Below are 16,605 nucleotides of genomic sequence, written 5' to 3' on the forward strand. Positions count from 1 at the left end.
CGACTGTGAACGGCAAAGTAGCAGTTAATAGAAAACCAGCAGCTCTCACAAGGTGGTTAGAGGTGATTTCACTGGTATTGTGTGCATGTTGTGGTAGCCGCTAGAGGTCCCAGTAGAGAGCAGGACCTCCTAATGCCCAGTGTGGTGCACTCACCACTGCACTACACTGTCTCACTGAGTTCTCTGCCTCTAGGACAGATGGCACCTCAAAGGTTCCAGCCGGTCTGGTCACTCACAGAGGGCGAGGCTGCTTTGGAGAGACAAAAAGGGACTCCAACCTGGGGACTAGCTTTCAGCTGTACAGGTGACGGTGCCTGCCGGTGCCCTATGGGCCAGTCGGTCACCCTTTGAATCGAGCAGTTCGGATTTCCCGGTGGCGTATTTTATAGTGGGCAAAGGAGACCCTGAGCTTCATTTCACCACCCTGCAAACAGCCGTGGAAAGGGCCCCTGAGCTGCTATTCTGCACCTAGTTGGGCTGGTGTCTGGCTCCCGGCCCTGGCAAGGACTGTGGGGAGGCAGGGTGGTTTTACAGGCTGACAGGTGCATTGCTGCTGCTAGGCCACTGCTGCTTGGCCCATTGGCCTTCACGATGATCAGTACTTCCCCCAGGGCCCTGTGGGGCTGCAGAAAGAGCCCCCAGCCCCCACACTGCTTGTTCGTACTGCTCCACCCTCACCCGGCTAGTGAGAGCATCACAGCAGCAGCTACCTGTGCCGATGTCTGGCACCGTGGTGATGCCTTGGCTCCAGTGATCCCAGGAGGAACAAGAGCATTCCCCCAGGAAAACCATTTCCTATCTCCACTCCTCCGTCTGTGGTGGATGAGTAGCAGCCAGCTTCCCCAGCCCAGGAGCGAGGAGCAGCATCTCCTGGGCTTTGATCTCCTTGCAGTTCACACGGCAAAGCTGGGGGGTGGGGTACCGTGGAGGTTGCCACCTGTGGAGACTGTCCACCCCAGCATGCAGCGCTCCATCTCGCTCCAGTGAGGAATTGCATGTTCGGACTAGAACTGAGCCTGAACAAAACCCCTGTAAAACTGGGCTGTGGCGAGCGGGAGGAGGGTGGCCTTGGGTTTCTGAACTCAAATTTTGCAAAAAGCCCCTCTCTTTACAATGACAAAAACCTCCCAGCCAAGCTCCCTGGTCCCTGGATATTGGCACCCAGTGCAGTTGGCACAATTTAAACATGTCGGTAGCTAGAGAGCCTTGGCATTGCGAGCCCATCTCTAGTTGGGACCTGCAGTCTCTGCAGGCAGCACCTCTGTAATAAAGGCAAAGGTGGGTGATATCTGCTCTTGCTCCGTTCTGTCTAGACCCTGGCTTCCTGACAGGCTGCCAAGACAGCAACCCTTGATGGGTAAAGTTTGAGTGACCCCAGAGTAATAGACTGAATGATAGCAAGTCACCCAGTTCCAGTTAGAGCGAGGCGATTGACAGTTTAAAAGCATGCAGCTCTCTTTGTGTTCCTCTCTTCTGACGTAGGAAATCATGAGCATCACACTTGTTCTAACAGTCCTGCCCAGCGCGTTGTATTTTTTGTATTTGATTTTGTACTTGTCTTGACAAGCGTTGGCTGAGTTTTGCATGCGCTTCCCAGAGCTATTCTAAGGAGTGAGCTTTGCCAATGTGATATCGGCAATAAGGAAATGCTGCGCTCTAATGTTTGCAAACGGTGAACTTCAAACAGCAAAACTAACCAACAGGGCAAATTGCAAACCTCCCCCTCCAGTTTGCACTCTGGTTAGCTCCTCAGCTCCTCCACCTATTGGGGAACAGAAACAAGGTCACATGACAGACCTCACTGACTCATGTTCAGCACTAAAGTGGAACTTTCCACGACAAACTGTTCAAGCCACTTGTAGACTGAGGGCCAGATTCTGTCGTGCACTGAGATCTGCTCACCACAGGGGAGCGGGGAGAGAGCATCAGGGAGCAAGTTATATCTCCCTGATTCTTTTGGTGCATCTGCACTGGCCCCAGTCCATAGGCATAACTTAGAGCAGCTAAGGGCTGCTCTAACTTACACCAACTGGCTACAATCTCTGCAGGATCATATGCCACCTGAGAATTGGGGGAGTGCAGGTGCACGCTGTCCTGCTGCCTCCCAATACACCCCTTTCTGCCTCCACTGCCGGAGTATGTGGGTGTGGGGTCAACTGCTCTGCTGTACATCAGCTAGGGTGACCAGACGTCCCGATTTTATCGGGACAGTCCCGATTTTAGGGGACTTGTCCCGCGTCCCAACCTTACATCGGTCGGGACGCACTTTGTCCCGATATCGGGGGACCGTCTGGTGGAGGACACAAGCCAGTGCTGCCGGCGCCGCTCACCTCTTCTTCCTGGGCCTGGGGCAGCGCAGCTGAACTCCCGGCGCTCGCCCGCCGGCCGGCAGGAGCCTGCAGAGTGCTGCAGCCCCACTCCCCAGGCACGCACAGAGACGGCGAGGAGGTCTCCACTGTGTGCTGCAGGGGCGGGGGGGCTTGTAGGCGCCGGCAGCGAGCCCCCCGCCCCTGTCCCCGCCCCCCCCGACCCGACCCAAGCGACCTTAGGAGTCAGAGGGACGGGACCTGCCTGCTGAATGCTTCCTGGGAGCCGCTCCAGGTAAGGCTAGCACTGTCTGGGACTCACCTGGCCCCCTGGCAGGTCCCTCTGGCTGGGGGGGGCTCTGCGTGCTGCCCCCCTCCCTAGGGTTACCATTCATCCGGATTCCCCTGGACATGTCCGGCTTTTTGAGCTAAAAATAGCGTCCGGGGGGAATTTGTAAATGTCCGGACCCCCCCCCCCCCCCCCCCCCGCAGAGCGCGCGCGGCTAACAGGGCAGCCGGCCGGATGGTGCCACTTACCTGGGGCTCCGACAGCCAGAGAGAGCCCCTCCTCCCCCCTGCAGCAGAGATCACTCCCTCCCTCCCTGCATTCGCAGATCGCCTCCGGCAGTCTGGAGCTCCTTCCCCGCTCCCCAGCGTGCCGGGACGAGCGTCTCAGGCCGTTCCTGAGCAAGTTCACAGAGACATTAGGCGAAGGCCAACAACAAGGGGGCCAGGGGGTCAGAGAAGGGGCAGGGAGGTTCTGGAGGGGGCAGTCAAGAGACGGGGGGGGTCGGGAGTTCGGGGGGGGCTTTCTGGGGGAGGGTGTGGATAAGGTTTTGGGCAGTCAGGGTACAGGTAGGGGGTAGGGTCCTGGGGGGCATTTGGGGGGGGGTCTTAGGAGGGGGCAGTTAGGGGATAAGGAACAGGGAGGCTTAGGTAGGGGGTGGGGTTCTGGAGGGCAGTTAGGAGCAAGGGTCCCAGGAGGGGGCAGTCAGGGGACAAGGAGCGGGGGGGTGTTTGGGAGTTCTGGGGGGGGCTGTCAGGTGGCAGGGGTGGGGGGAGGGATCGGAGCAGTCAGGGGACAGGGAGCAGAGGGGTTTAGATGGGTCGGGAGTTCTGGGGGGGGCTGACAGGGGGTGGGGAGTGGTTGGATGGGGCGTGGGAGTCCCAGGGGTCTGTGTGGGGGTGTGGATAAGGGTTGGGGCAGTCAGGGTACAGGTGGGGGTAGGGTCCTAGGGGGCCAGTTAGGATGGGGGGAGGGTCTCAGGAGGGGGCAGTCAGGGGACAAGAGGCAGGGAGGCTTAGGTAGGGGGTGGAGTCCTGGGGGGCAGTTAGGGGCAGGGGTCCCAGGAGGGGGCAGTCAGGGGACAAGGAGCAGGGGGAGGGTTGGGGGTTCTGAGGGGGGGATCTGGGAGGGGCAGGGGCGGGGCTAGGGCAGGACGGGGGCGGGGCTAGGGCAGGGCTCCTCCCGTCCTCTTTTTTGCTTGCTGAAATATGGTAACCCTACCCCTCCCTCCCCAAGGGGGGAGGTGGAGACGGAGCAGAGGCAAGCTGGTGGGTGGGGCGTGGAGCTGCCGGTGATTTCTCAGTTTTTCCTGTGCTACGGCAGGTTTTTTTGTTTTGCTCCGCCGCCTGCTTGTTTTTTTTTTGCTCCGCCACCGACTTGTTGGTTTTTTTTTTGGCTCCCACCCCCGCGTCCCGATATTTGACCTCTGTCATCTGGTCACCCTAACATCAGCTGAGAGCCCCCCTACACCAGGGGAGTTCTCTGCAGACCAGCTAGAGCCGGATTCTGCCACCGGAGTGGCTCAAAAGGGTAGGAACGGGGAGAGAATCTGGCCCTCAGTGTTTAATTGCTGGCGGGATGGCTGGATAATTTTGAATAAGGAATACGATTCAGAATGTTGCTGTTTGCTCGTTAAATTCTTGCAATAAATGATCCCTTGTGAATGTCACACCCAGCCCTCGTTACAGTCTGTTCTAGTCACATCATTAACCTTTCTGGGGATTAAGAGAAATGTACCTGTCCAAAACCAGACTCAGCTGCAGAAATGTTTCTGCCAGCAAAGTAGAGGCCACGTCCTGCTCCTCTTCCTCATCCGCTTGATTCCCTGCCAGCCCTTCTGCGCCTGGGGGACTAGTCCTGGGGAGTGCAGAGCGCAGCCGTTCTCCCTTGGTGCACTTAACTCCCATGTGGCAGTACTCACCGAGCGCTGGGGTGAACGGCTGCACTAGGTCAGGCCTGTCACCGTTACTGGGATCACTCTGGAGTTAGGGAGCAGAATCTGGCCACAGATTAGTAGCCAGGGATCCATGTTGGGTGGGTCGGGGTCTGTTAGCCATGCTACCACTGACCCACAGCGATGGGCGTGTGTGTTGCATCGTAAGAATGAAAAAGGTTTACCTAAGAGCAAAGCCTCATGTTAACTGCCCAAGATATTTCACACACCAGGACTTAGCCTTGTACAGAAAACTCAGGAAGGCGGAATGTGCCGCTCTCCTTCCCCCCCAAAAGGGAGCCTGATCTTTGCAGTAAAGTTCTCTGGATAGACGGCTACTGCTGGGACCCGTAACCTTCCATTCCCCGCTCCCCTACTTTGAAATGACTACGGAAGTAGAAAGAAATGAGCAAAAGGTGGATTTAAATGCCTCATTTTTGCTGGGAGGTAAATGAACCCATGGGGTTAGATCCAACTCTTTCACTCCTTAACTCTCCTCGTATTTGCTTGGAAATGCTGGAGTGGCTGGCTGTGTGCCGGAGAGCTTCCAGCTAAAGTGAGCTGGGATCAGTAGAGATTGAAAGTTGTGGCTATCTGATGGCTAATAATGCTACAGGATAGCTCAGTGGTTTGAGCTAAACCCAGGGTTCTGAGTTCAATCCTTAAAGGGGCCATTTAGGGATCTGGGACAAAAATCAGTACTTGGTCCTGCTAGTGAAGGCAGGGGACTGGACTCGATGACCTTTCAAGGTCCCTTCCAGTTCTATGAGATAGGTATATCTCCATATATATATATATATACACACACTTTGCCTTGGAGCACAACGTGCCTTGCAACCATTCATTAGCTTAGCCTCATGTCAGGCAGGTGGGTAACTCGTCATCTCCCGTTTTCAAATGGAGAAACTGCAGCACAAGAGGAAGTGACTGGGCTAAGGCAGTTCAGGGAGTCAGTGAGAGCTGGGAACAGAACCCAGATCTTCCGCGCCTGCCCCTCCGTCACAGCACTATCCCCAGTTTACAGAGGGGGACCAAGCCACTGAGAGATTAAGGTCCAGATCCTCAAAGGTATTTAAGCACCTAACTCTCATTGAGCTGGGCCTAAGTGGCTTGCCCAAGATCACACAGGACATCTGTTGCAAAACGAGGTTGACCCAAGATCTGCCGAGACCCTAGCCCGTGACCTAAACACCAGACCATCCCCCCTCTCAACTAGAGTGACCAGATGTCCCGATTTTATAGTATAGGGGCAGTCCCGAGATTCAGGACTTTGTCGTGTATAGGCCCTATTGGCCCCCATGCCTGTCCTGATTTTTCACATTGGCTATCTGGTCACCCTCCTCTCAATGGAGCAGCAAAGACTTTACCGTCAGTTCCTAAACCCAACGTAGCTTTTTACAAAATAAAAACATTGGTGGGTGTCTCCTGGCCAGAACCTGCTTCTCTTCCTCCCTCTTCCCTTCTTTGGCATGAAGGGAGATCAACCCTCTGCCTGGAAACCGCCTGCCTTGGCAAAAAGACTCTTTTCCCTGCCTCCTACTGATCTAAGGCCTCTGGTCGCTCCAACCAGGAGCTGCAGCAATATTGGCAGGTGATTCCTGGTCCGCGCAGGCCTCCCAAGTGCTGGCCTGTCCCTGACTCATGTGCCCATTTCTCTTGAACCCCAGGTGTGTAATTGTTATATTTATTCTTTGTAGCCAGACATCGTATCTCCTGCGAGGGAGCCCAGCTGCCGGTTTGTCGTTGCACTGGGACACACACAAAAAGTAGCGTAAATAAATGGAGCGATCTCCTTTGACTGGGCTGCAGTGCCCATTACAATGGAGGAGGAGTCTCAAGGGAGCTCCACTGAGAACAGAACCCCGACTGAGAGAGAAATAAACACAGGTAAATATCCAGAGAAAGATGCATCAAAGTGACAGCGACTGCTCCCTGCTCGCTGGGACGTGCGGCTGGACTGATGCTCACTGATGTTGTCACAGGTAGAATTTCCCACCTTGGCTCCAGGTAAGGTATGCAAGAGCTGGTGGGAGAGCACGTTCCAGCTGTGTCTGACCTGCCCAGATACTAAAATGTGCAGTAAGACCCGATGTACACACACAGTTGAACTAAAGGCCTGATGTTAAATAACGGGCAAGCCACCCTGCCCTAAGCCAGGTATAACCCTCCCAGAGTGCACACACAAGGGGGGGTCCCATTTAACTAAAGCAATGCAACATCCCCCCTTTAGTTCGTGTAACCCTGGGGCTCCCATGCCACTGGGAAAGTGGACGTTCTGCTTTGCTATATGCGCCTGATTTGGGGAGCTCATTGCCTTGGGGAGCTGTGCAGCAAGCACTGGGCACAAAGGCTAATGCCCGACATGCTGAGCATTCTGGACAATCTGCCCACTTCTTCTGGTGCCCAGCTGGAAGCCAAGTTCACATGAAAATCTGGCCCTGATTCGGGGGTGTCGAGCTCTTGGGGAAATCCCAGCCTTAGAACTGGGGGACACTCTTCATGGCCCACTGTACAATATCATGCCAGTCCCATACCGGTTGCCCCCCTTTAAGGTGCCACCTGATGTACTGAGATACCACTGAGCCCGCCAGTTCTGCCAGCCTGGGCCCCCTTTAACCTGTCCTACTGAGCCAGGCTCTTAAGCCTCCTCCAGCACACACACAGGCAGAGCCACACTCATCTGCAGAAAGACACAGACACTGAGATCAGCTCTGGGAAGACTCAGCTTAAGGGACTTACCCCAGCACTCAGGTGCCCACCTCCCTTGGAGTGCAGACCCAAAAGTATGTTGTCTTGCACTGTATAGAAAAATCTGCACAGCGCAAGCTCATAAAAATTCACCGTCTTTCTCAATGTGAAGAGAGATACGCATGACTTCTTGCCTGCCCAGTTAGAAATTACATAAACTGGGTTTAATAATAAACAAAACATAACATATATAAGAACATAAGAATGGCCCTACTGGGTCAGACCAAAGGTCCATCTAGCCCAGTATCCTGTCTTCTGAGAGTGGCCAATGCCACGTGCCCCAGAGGCAATGAACAGAACAGGTAATCATCAAGTGATCCATCCCCTGTCGCTCATTCCCAGCTTCTGTCAAACAGAGGCTAGGGACACCATCCCTGACCATCCTGGCTAATAGCCATATATGGACCTATCCTCCATGAATTTAGTTCTTTTTTGAGCCCCGTTATGGTCTTGGCCTTCACAGCATCCTCTGGCAAGGAGTTCCACAGGTTGACTGTGCATTGTGTGAAGAAATTTTAAACCTGCTGCCTATTAATTTCATTTGGTGACCCATAGTTCTTGTGTAATGAGAAGTAGTAAACAACACTTCCTTATCTACTTTCTCTACACCAGTCATGATTTTATAGACCTCAATCATATCTCCCCTTAGCCATCTCTTTTCCAAGCTGAAAAGTCCCAGTCTTATTAATCTCTCCTAATACAGCAGCCGTTCCATACCCCTAATAATTTTTGTTGCCTTTTTCTGAACCTTGTCCAATTCCAATATATCTTTTTTGAGAGGGGGTGACCACAACTGCACACAGTATTCAAGATGTGGGCGTACCATGGATTTATATAGAGGCAACATGATATTTTCTGTCCTATTATCTATCCCTTTCTTAATTATTCCCAGCATTCTGTTCGCTTTTTTGACTGCCGCTGCACATTGAGTGGATGTTTTCAGAGAACTATCCACAATGACTCCAAGATCTCTTTCTTGGGTGGTAACAGCTAATTTAGACCCCATCATTTTATATGTATAATTGGGATTATGCTTTCCAATGTGCATTACTTTGCATTTATCAACATTAAATTTCATCTTGTTGCCCAGTCACCCAGTTTTGAGAGATCCCTTTGTAGCTCTTCGCAGTCTGCCTGGGTCTTAACTATCCTTAGTAATTTTGTATCATCTGCAAATTTTGCCACCTCACCGTTCACCCCTTTTTCCAGCTCATTTATGAATATGTTGAGTAGGACTGGGCCCAGAATAGACCGCTGGGGGACACCATTATTTACCTCTCTCCATTCTGAAAACTGACCATTTATACCTACCCTTTGTTTCCTATCTTTTAACCAGTTACCAATCCATGAGAGCACCTTCCCTCTTATTCCGTGATAGCTTACTTTGTGTAAGAGCCTTTGGTGAGGGACCTTGTCAAAGGCTTTCTGAAAATCTAAGTATGCTATATCCACTGAATCCCCTTTGTCTACATGCTTGTTGACCCCCTCAAAGAATTCTAGTAGATTGGTGAGGCATGATTTCCCTTTACTAAAACCATGTTGACTCTTCTTCAACAAATTATGTTCATCTATATGTCTGACAATATTGTTCTTTATTATAGTTTCAACCAGTTTGCCCGGTACTGAAGTCAGGCTTACAGGCCTGTAATTGCCGAGATCACCTCTGGAGCCCTTTTAAAAAATTGGCGTCACATTAGCTATCCTCCAGTCATTTGGTACAGAAGCTGATTTAAATGATAGGTTACAGACTACAGTTAGTAGTTCTACAATTTCACATTTGAGTTCCTTCAGAACTCTTGGGTGAATACCATCTGGTCCTGGTGACTTATTGCTGTTTAATTTATCAATTTGTTCCAAAACCTCCTCTAATGACACCTCAATCTGGGATAGTTCCTCCGATCTATCACCTAAAAAGAATGGCTCAGGTTTGGGAATCTCCCTCACATCCTCAGCCGTGAAGACCGATGCAAAGAATTGCTCCTTTAGCATCTCGAGTTGTTTAGCAGGCTTCCTGCTTCTGGTGTACTTTAAAAAAAAATTTGCTATTACTTTTTGAGTCTTTGGCTAACTGTTCCTCAAATTCTTTTTTGGCCTTCTTAATTATATTTTTACATTTCATTTGCCAGAGTTTATGCTCCTTTCTATTTTCCTCACTAGGATTTAACTTCTACTTTTTAAAGGATGCCTTTTCACCTCTCACTGCTTCTTTTACTTTGTTGTTTAGCCACAGTGGCCCTTTTTTGGTTCTCTTTCTATGTTTTTTAATTTGGGGTATACATTTAAATTGAGCCTCTATTATGATGTCTTTAAAAAGTTTCCATGCAGCCTGCAGGGATTTCACTTTTTGCGCTGTACCCTTTAATTTCTGTTTCACCAACCTCCTCATTTTTGTGTAGTTCCCCTTTCTGAAATTAAATGCTACAGTGTTGGACTGCTGTGGTGTTTTCCCCGCCACAGGGATGTTAAATGTAATTATAGTATGGTCACTATTACCAAGTGGTCCAGCTATATTCACCTCTTGGACCAGATCCTGTGCTTCACTTAGGACTCAATCAAGAATTGCCTCTCCTCTTGTGGGTTCCAGGACTAGCTGCTCCAAGAAGCAGTCATTTAAGGTGTCAAGAAACTTTATCTCAGCATCCCTTCCTGAGGTGACATGTAACCAGTCAATATGGGGATAATTGAAATCCCCCATTATTATTATTGATTTTTTTATTTTAATAGCCTCTCTAATCTCCCTGAGCATTTCACAGTCACTATCACCATCCTGGTCAGGTGGTCGGTAATATATCCCTACTGCTATATTCTTATTATTAGATCATGGAATTTCTATCCATAGAGATTCTATGGTACCATTTGATTCATTTACGATTTTTTCTTCATTTGATTACACGCTTTCTTTCACATATAGTGCCATTAGGAAGGCCAAAAAAGAATCTGAAGAACAGTTAGCCAAACACTCAAAAAGTAATGCTTTTTTTTTTTTTTAAGTACATCAGAAGCAGGAAGCCTGCTAAACAACCAGTGGGGCCACTGGACGATCGAGATGCTAAAGAAGCACTCAAGGACGATAAGGCCATTGCGGAGAAACTAAATGAATTCTTTGCATCAGTCTTCACGGTTGAGGATGTGAGGGAGATTCCCAAACCTGAGCCATTCTTTTTAGATGACAAATCTGCGGAATTGTCCCAGAATGAAGTGTCATTAGAGGAGGTTTTGGAACAAATTGATAAACTAAACACTAATAAGTATCAGGGGGTAGCCGTGTTAGTCTGTATCCACAAAAACAACAAGGAGTCCGGTGGCACCTTAAAGCCTAACAGACTTATTTGGGCATAAACTTTCATGGCTAAAAAACCCACTTCTTCAGATGCATGGAGTGAAAATACATCTGAAGAAGTAGGTTTTTTAGCCACGAAAGCTTATGCCCAAATAAATCTGTTAGTCTTTAAGGTGCCACTGGACTCCTTGTTGTTTTTGTAAACACTAATAAGTCACCAGGACCTGATGGTATTCACCCAAGAATTCTGAAGGAACTGAAATGTGAAATTGTAGAACTACTAACTGTAGTCTGTAACCTATCATTTAAATCAGCTTCTGTACCAAATGACTGGAGGATAGCTAATGTGACGCCAATTTTTTAAAAGGGCTCCAGAGGTGATCCCAGCAATTACAGGCCGGTAAGCCTGACTTCAGTACCGGGCAAACTGGTTGAAACTATAATAAAGAACAAAATTGTCAGAGACATGGATGAACATAATTTGTTGGGGAAGAGTCAACATGGTTTTTGTAAAGGGAAATCATGCCTCACCAATCTACTAGAATTCTTTGAGGGACTCAACAAGCATGTGGACCAAGGGGCAGGGCCCCCCGGGGGGGGGCAAGTGGGGCAATAGGCCCTGGGCCCCGCAGGGGCCCTGCAAGTCTTGGCCCGGTGGCGGTCCGGGTCTTCGGCAGCATTTCGGCGGCGGGAGGCCCTTCAGTGCTGCTGAAGACGCAGAGCGACTGAAGGGCCCCCCGCCGCCGAAATGCCACCGAAGACCCGGACCGCCGCCGGGTGAGTACAAGCTCCGCAGCTCCCCCGCTTTGCCCCAGACTCCCTGAATCCTCTGGGCAGCCCTGCCAAGGGGATCCAGTGGATATAGTGTACTTAGATTTTCAGAAAGCCTTTGACAAGGTCCCTCACCAAAGGCTCTTACACAACGTAAGCTACCACGGAATAAGAGGGAAGGTGCTGTCATGGATTGGTAACTGGTTAAAAGATAGGAAACAAAGGGTAGGTATAAATGGTCAGTTTTCAGAACGGAGAGAGGTAAATAGTGGTGTCCCCCAGGGGTCTGTTCTGGGCCCAGTCCTATTCTATATATTTATAAATGATCTGGAAAAAGGGGTAAACAGTGAGGTGGTAAAATTTGCAGATGATACAAAACTACTCAAGATAGTTAAGTCCCAGGCAGACTGTGAAGAGCTATTAAAGGCTCTCTCAAAACTGGGTGACTGGGAAATAAAATGGCAGATAAAATTCAATGTTAATAATTGCAAAGTAATGCACATTGGAAAACATAATCCCAACTATACATACAAAATGATGGTGTCTAAATTGGCTATTACCATCAAGAAAGAGATCTTGGAGTCATTGTGGATAGTTCTCTGAAAACATCCACTCAATGTGCAGCGGCAGTCAAAAAAGCGAACAGAATGTTGGGAATCATTAAAAAAGGGATAGATAATAAGAGAGAAATATCATATTACCTCTATATAAATCCATGGTATACCCACATCTTGAATACTGCGTGCAGATGTGGTCACCTCATCTAAAAAAAAATATATAGGAATTGGAAAATGTTCAGAAAAGGGCAACAAAAATGATTAGGGTATGGAATCGCTGCCATATGAGGAGAGATTAATAAGACTGGGACTTTTCAGCTTGGAAAAGAGACGACTAAGGGGGGATATGATAGAGGTCTATAAAGTCATGACTGATGTGGAGAAAGTAAATAAGGAAGTGTTATTTACTCCTTCTCATAACACAAGAACTAGGGGTCACCAAATGAAATTAATAGGCAGCAGGTTTAAAACAAACAAAAGGTGTGGGGGGAAAACTTCAACACACAGTCAACCTGGTGAACTCCTTGCCAGAGGATGTTGTGAAGGCCAAGTCTATAACAGGGTTCAAAAAAGAATTAGATAAGTTCATGGAGGATAGGTCCATCAATGGCTATTAGCTAGGATGGATACGGATGGTGTCCCTAGCCTCTGTTTGCGAGAAGCTTGGAATGGGTGACAGGGGATGGATCACTTGGTGATTACCTGTTCTGTTCATTTCCTCTGGGGCTCCTGGCATTGGCCACTCTCAGAAGACAGGATACTGGGCTAGATGGACCTTTGGTCTGACCCAGTATGGCTGTTCTTATGTTCTTATGTTCAGTACTTTGAGCTGCAATGTGTGAGTTCGCTCTGCAGCTTCGAGTTGTTCCAGGTGCCTGTGGAGGGCTTTCTCCTCAATTTCAGCCGTGGCTTTGACTGCTGCGATGTTCCATGCATCTGTGGTGGGCTCTCTCCTCAGCCTCTTTTGTTTCTTTGGTCTCCTTGATCCACCATCAGTCTCTGGAGCTCACGTTCTTCCTGGGCTGTGCGGTCGTGCTGTCAAGCCAGTTCCACAGCAGTGGTCTCTACAGCGCCTGGGGCAGGAGGATGCCCGGTTGCCTGGTCAGAACTTACGAGCAAAGCTCTCAGTTCCTGCCCAGGGGCTTTCTTTTGATGGGCTCTTTCCCTCTCCTGACAGAACTTTTCAAGATCTTTTGTCTAAAGACCATAGTATGACTGTGGGCCACTCATTGCATCTATTCAAACTCTCAATATCAAGTTTAAACTTTTAACTGCCTGGATTATGACCAATTGACCTTGGGCGTGTGAATCCTGCCAAGACTACGCCAAACGTCACGCTGTCTGGAGCGACTCATGGCCGTAAGTGCCAGCCTCAGGGCCGACTGTCAAAGAGCAGGGCAGAGACCCCAAACGGGTGGTACTGTATGTTCTATAATTAGATTTCACCAACCCAGTAATGAGAGTGACCTCCTAAAACACTATAATCGTCTGACCGTGGACTCACAGACAGTCCCCTTGGGCATTCCAGTCTATCTTGCCAGCCAGGCAAGCTGGACAATGTGATAGATGGTCACGTTACACTAAAAATCACAGCAATATTCAGGCTATTCCCAGTCCCAAAGGACCAGTCACTTACCCCAGGTCAATTGTACTCAGATTTCAAACCAGAGACAACGCCTGTAGCCAATCCTGGCTAAAGATGTATTAACTAAGAAAAGAAATGAGAATTATTTACAAGGTTAAAACACAAAGATACACACACACACGTGAGTTCCACTCTTTGATTTAATATAAGCCTCTACGGTAAGCAGCTCTCTATGTCCTTTGGGGCTGACCCATGCCAAGCAGCATGGGGATCTCTTGCTTATGCTTAGGAATCTTTGCCCTTCTGCGTCCAGACATAAAAAGCGACCCAGTTTCTCCTTTGTATCCCTTTCACCCCAGATGCCAGGCTGGTGGGATGAGTTCATGTGCAGCCTCCCCTTCCCGGAGGGAGTGAGGAGTGCAGCCAGCAAAGTGTCTGGCCTTTGATGCTGCTCAAAGCCTCATTTGCCTTCAATGGGCCCCCTTGTGTGCAGGACGAGCACCATAGGCAGTGCGTGACTCTTGCGTTTGGGGAGGCTGGGCGCGAGCACCGGGAGCTCCCTAGAAGTGTGTGGGGGCACTGGCACCCAGACTGTGGCCCTACTCCCACTCAGCCTCTTCCCCTCGAGGACCCCCCCATGCCTCACCCCCACTCTGCCCAAGGCCCCGCCCCTGCTCAGACTCCTCCCCCCACACTCCATCCCCACTCCACCCCAAGGCCCCACTCCCACTCGGCCTCTTCCCCCGAGGCCCCCCGCCTGCTGCTCACTCCTCTCCGCCTCCTTTTGCCTTAAGGGCGAGTGATGGAAGGGGGTGGAGAGGAATGAGCAGCGGGCAAGGGAGGCCTTGGGGGGAAGAGGCGGAGCGGGGGCCGGAAGAGGTGGAGCAAGGGTGGGGCCTCAGGGGGAAGAGGCCGAGCGGGAGCGGGGCCTCGGGGTGGAGTGAGGCCAGGGCCATGGTCAGGTGCTGGTGGCCCCCTTACTGCTCAGGAGCTTCCAGCAGCAGTGTCCGCAGGCGGTGGGCCAGCGCGCCTCCGAAGGGAGGTGACCTGCCTCCAGCATTTCACACCTCTTATGCCTGCTGTCCATGATGAGCACTTCACCTTAATTCAAGCTTCTTTTTCCTGTTACCCAATCACAGAGGTTTGCAGTGCAAACCCTCGATATCGCTTTATACCAGGGGATACAGCTGTTATAAGCAGGATTCATACACGCAGCATCGTACAAGCGTTCCATGAAGTCTAAACAGGAAACGCATCCTTATAACACTGACACCTGTTTTAACTCTATTGACCCACAGGTGAGCCAGTCTGGTTTCCAGCTTTGCATTTGCCAGGGTTCAGGGAGGCCCTCAGTGGGGGTTTTACCATTCGATGGGAGCTGAGTTCAACCAGTGCCGAGTCTTGGGAAAAATCTCACATGTGCCTTTAAAAGACCCTTGCCCCCCTGCGCACTTCACTTTGGAAAGGAAGCCGTGTTCTCCCCAACACGCCTGAAAGCCCCCAGGATGCAGCTCTTTATTTTTTTATTTTGTTTCACTCTTAAGTTTAAAAAAACCCAGGCCAATTTGAAAAGCTTTTGAATGTTATCCGAATGGAGTCCAAAGCTGCACCAACGGGCACCCTGGCAGAAGCAGCACAAAAACCATTCAGCATAAGCTACCTGTAAGAAGAGCATATAAATATCTGTCTGGCTCAGCACAGAAGCCAAGAGACTCTGAGGGGCAGGGTGGCCTAGTGGGTAGCGCACAGCACTGGACTCAGGACTCCTGAGTTCAGTGTCTGGCTCAGCCATGGACTCCGGGTGTGACCCTGGGGAAATGACTTGATCTGCTTTATGCCTCAGCTCCCCATGTCACCACAGAGCTAATATTTCCCGACCTTGTGGGGGCAGGGGAGGGGCGGGTAAATCTCCGAACGATTGCGAGGCTCGGAGGAGGACCAGACATGGAGCTCGAGAGGTCCAGGCTGGTGCGGGAGCGCTCTGCTGCCTTGTTCTGTGGTCAAATTGGGGATCTTCGGCTCTCGGGGCATCACTCCTGCAGATTTCAATTAATGTACTTGAGAAGTAAACATACAGGAAATTAATGTAATCCTGCTTGAGTGGCGGGATGCAAAACACTCAGCCCAGAGTCGTGGGGCTCTTCAGCAACTGCACTGAAGTGCGTCCTGCAGGCTTCCATGCTCTTAACCATGGTTTGAAACAAACAAATGAAAATGATTCATTCCCAGCCCGAGGACTTGATATGCCAAGTTCCAGCCTGCAGCCAACTCTAACGGCAGAGACATCCACCCCTGGAAAAGGGAGTTTACAATGGAAACATTGATGGGATTGGAACTGGAGTGAGGGTAGCGCTGCCCAGGATGTGTCTGCCTTTATTGTAAACCTAAAGAGAGCCCGATTCTGCTCTCAGTTACAATCTGAAGTAACTTCTTTGCAGTTAGTGCTGGATCCCAGACCCACAGATTCTGGACCCTTGAATTTCTCTGTTACATTTACGTGTTGTTTCTTTATGTAACCACCCACTCCTTTTCATAATCCAAACTGGAATAGCCAAACCCCCAGGCTGGCCTGCCCTAGGGAAAGAGAGAGATTCCCTTTGAATGAGATTGGAGACCAAGCCCCTGTAGCTTGCAGCAAAACGCGAGCTGTCTGCATGGAAAATATTTGCCATCTATCAGAGGAGGCTGCAAGGATCGCTCATGAAGGCACAGGCCGAATGAACGTGGAGCCGGACACAGCGACCGCTCAGAGATGTTACCGGCCTCTCGGCTATTCGGAGGCGGGCGGAGGAAGCTAATTTTCCTGAACGCATTCCTCAGCATAGAGACTGCCTGATCGGGGGGCGGGTGAGATTACACAGAGGGAACCCTGCGAGCTGTTTGCAAGGCCTGTTGGGGGCTGGGAAGGCTGAACAAGCCCGGCCTGTCTGTTTACACAGAGAGTGGGCTGCAGATCTGGTTTGTAAAAAAGGGTGCGGGGTGGGGTGTGTCTCTCGGCAGCGCTCACCCGACCTTCTCCAAAGAGAGGAGGCAGGGTTGTGAGGAGAGCGAGGGAGAAAGAATTGAGCCTCATTTAAAGTCCGATCTGCTCGTTACAGTGGCTATCAAAGCGCTGCAGCCTTGTGCCAGGAGCAGTCTC

This window comes from Emys orbicularis, chromosome 25 (genome assembly GCF_028017835.1).
Source record: "Emys orbicularis isolate rEmyOrb1 chromosome 25, rEmyOrb1.hap1, whole genome shotgun sequence".
Lineage (NCBI taxonomy): Eukaryota > Metazoa > Chordata > Testudines > Emydidae > Emys > Emys orbicularis.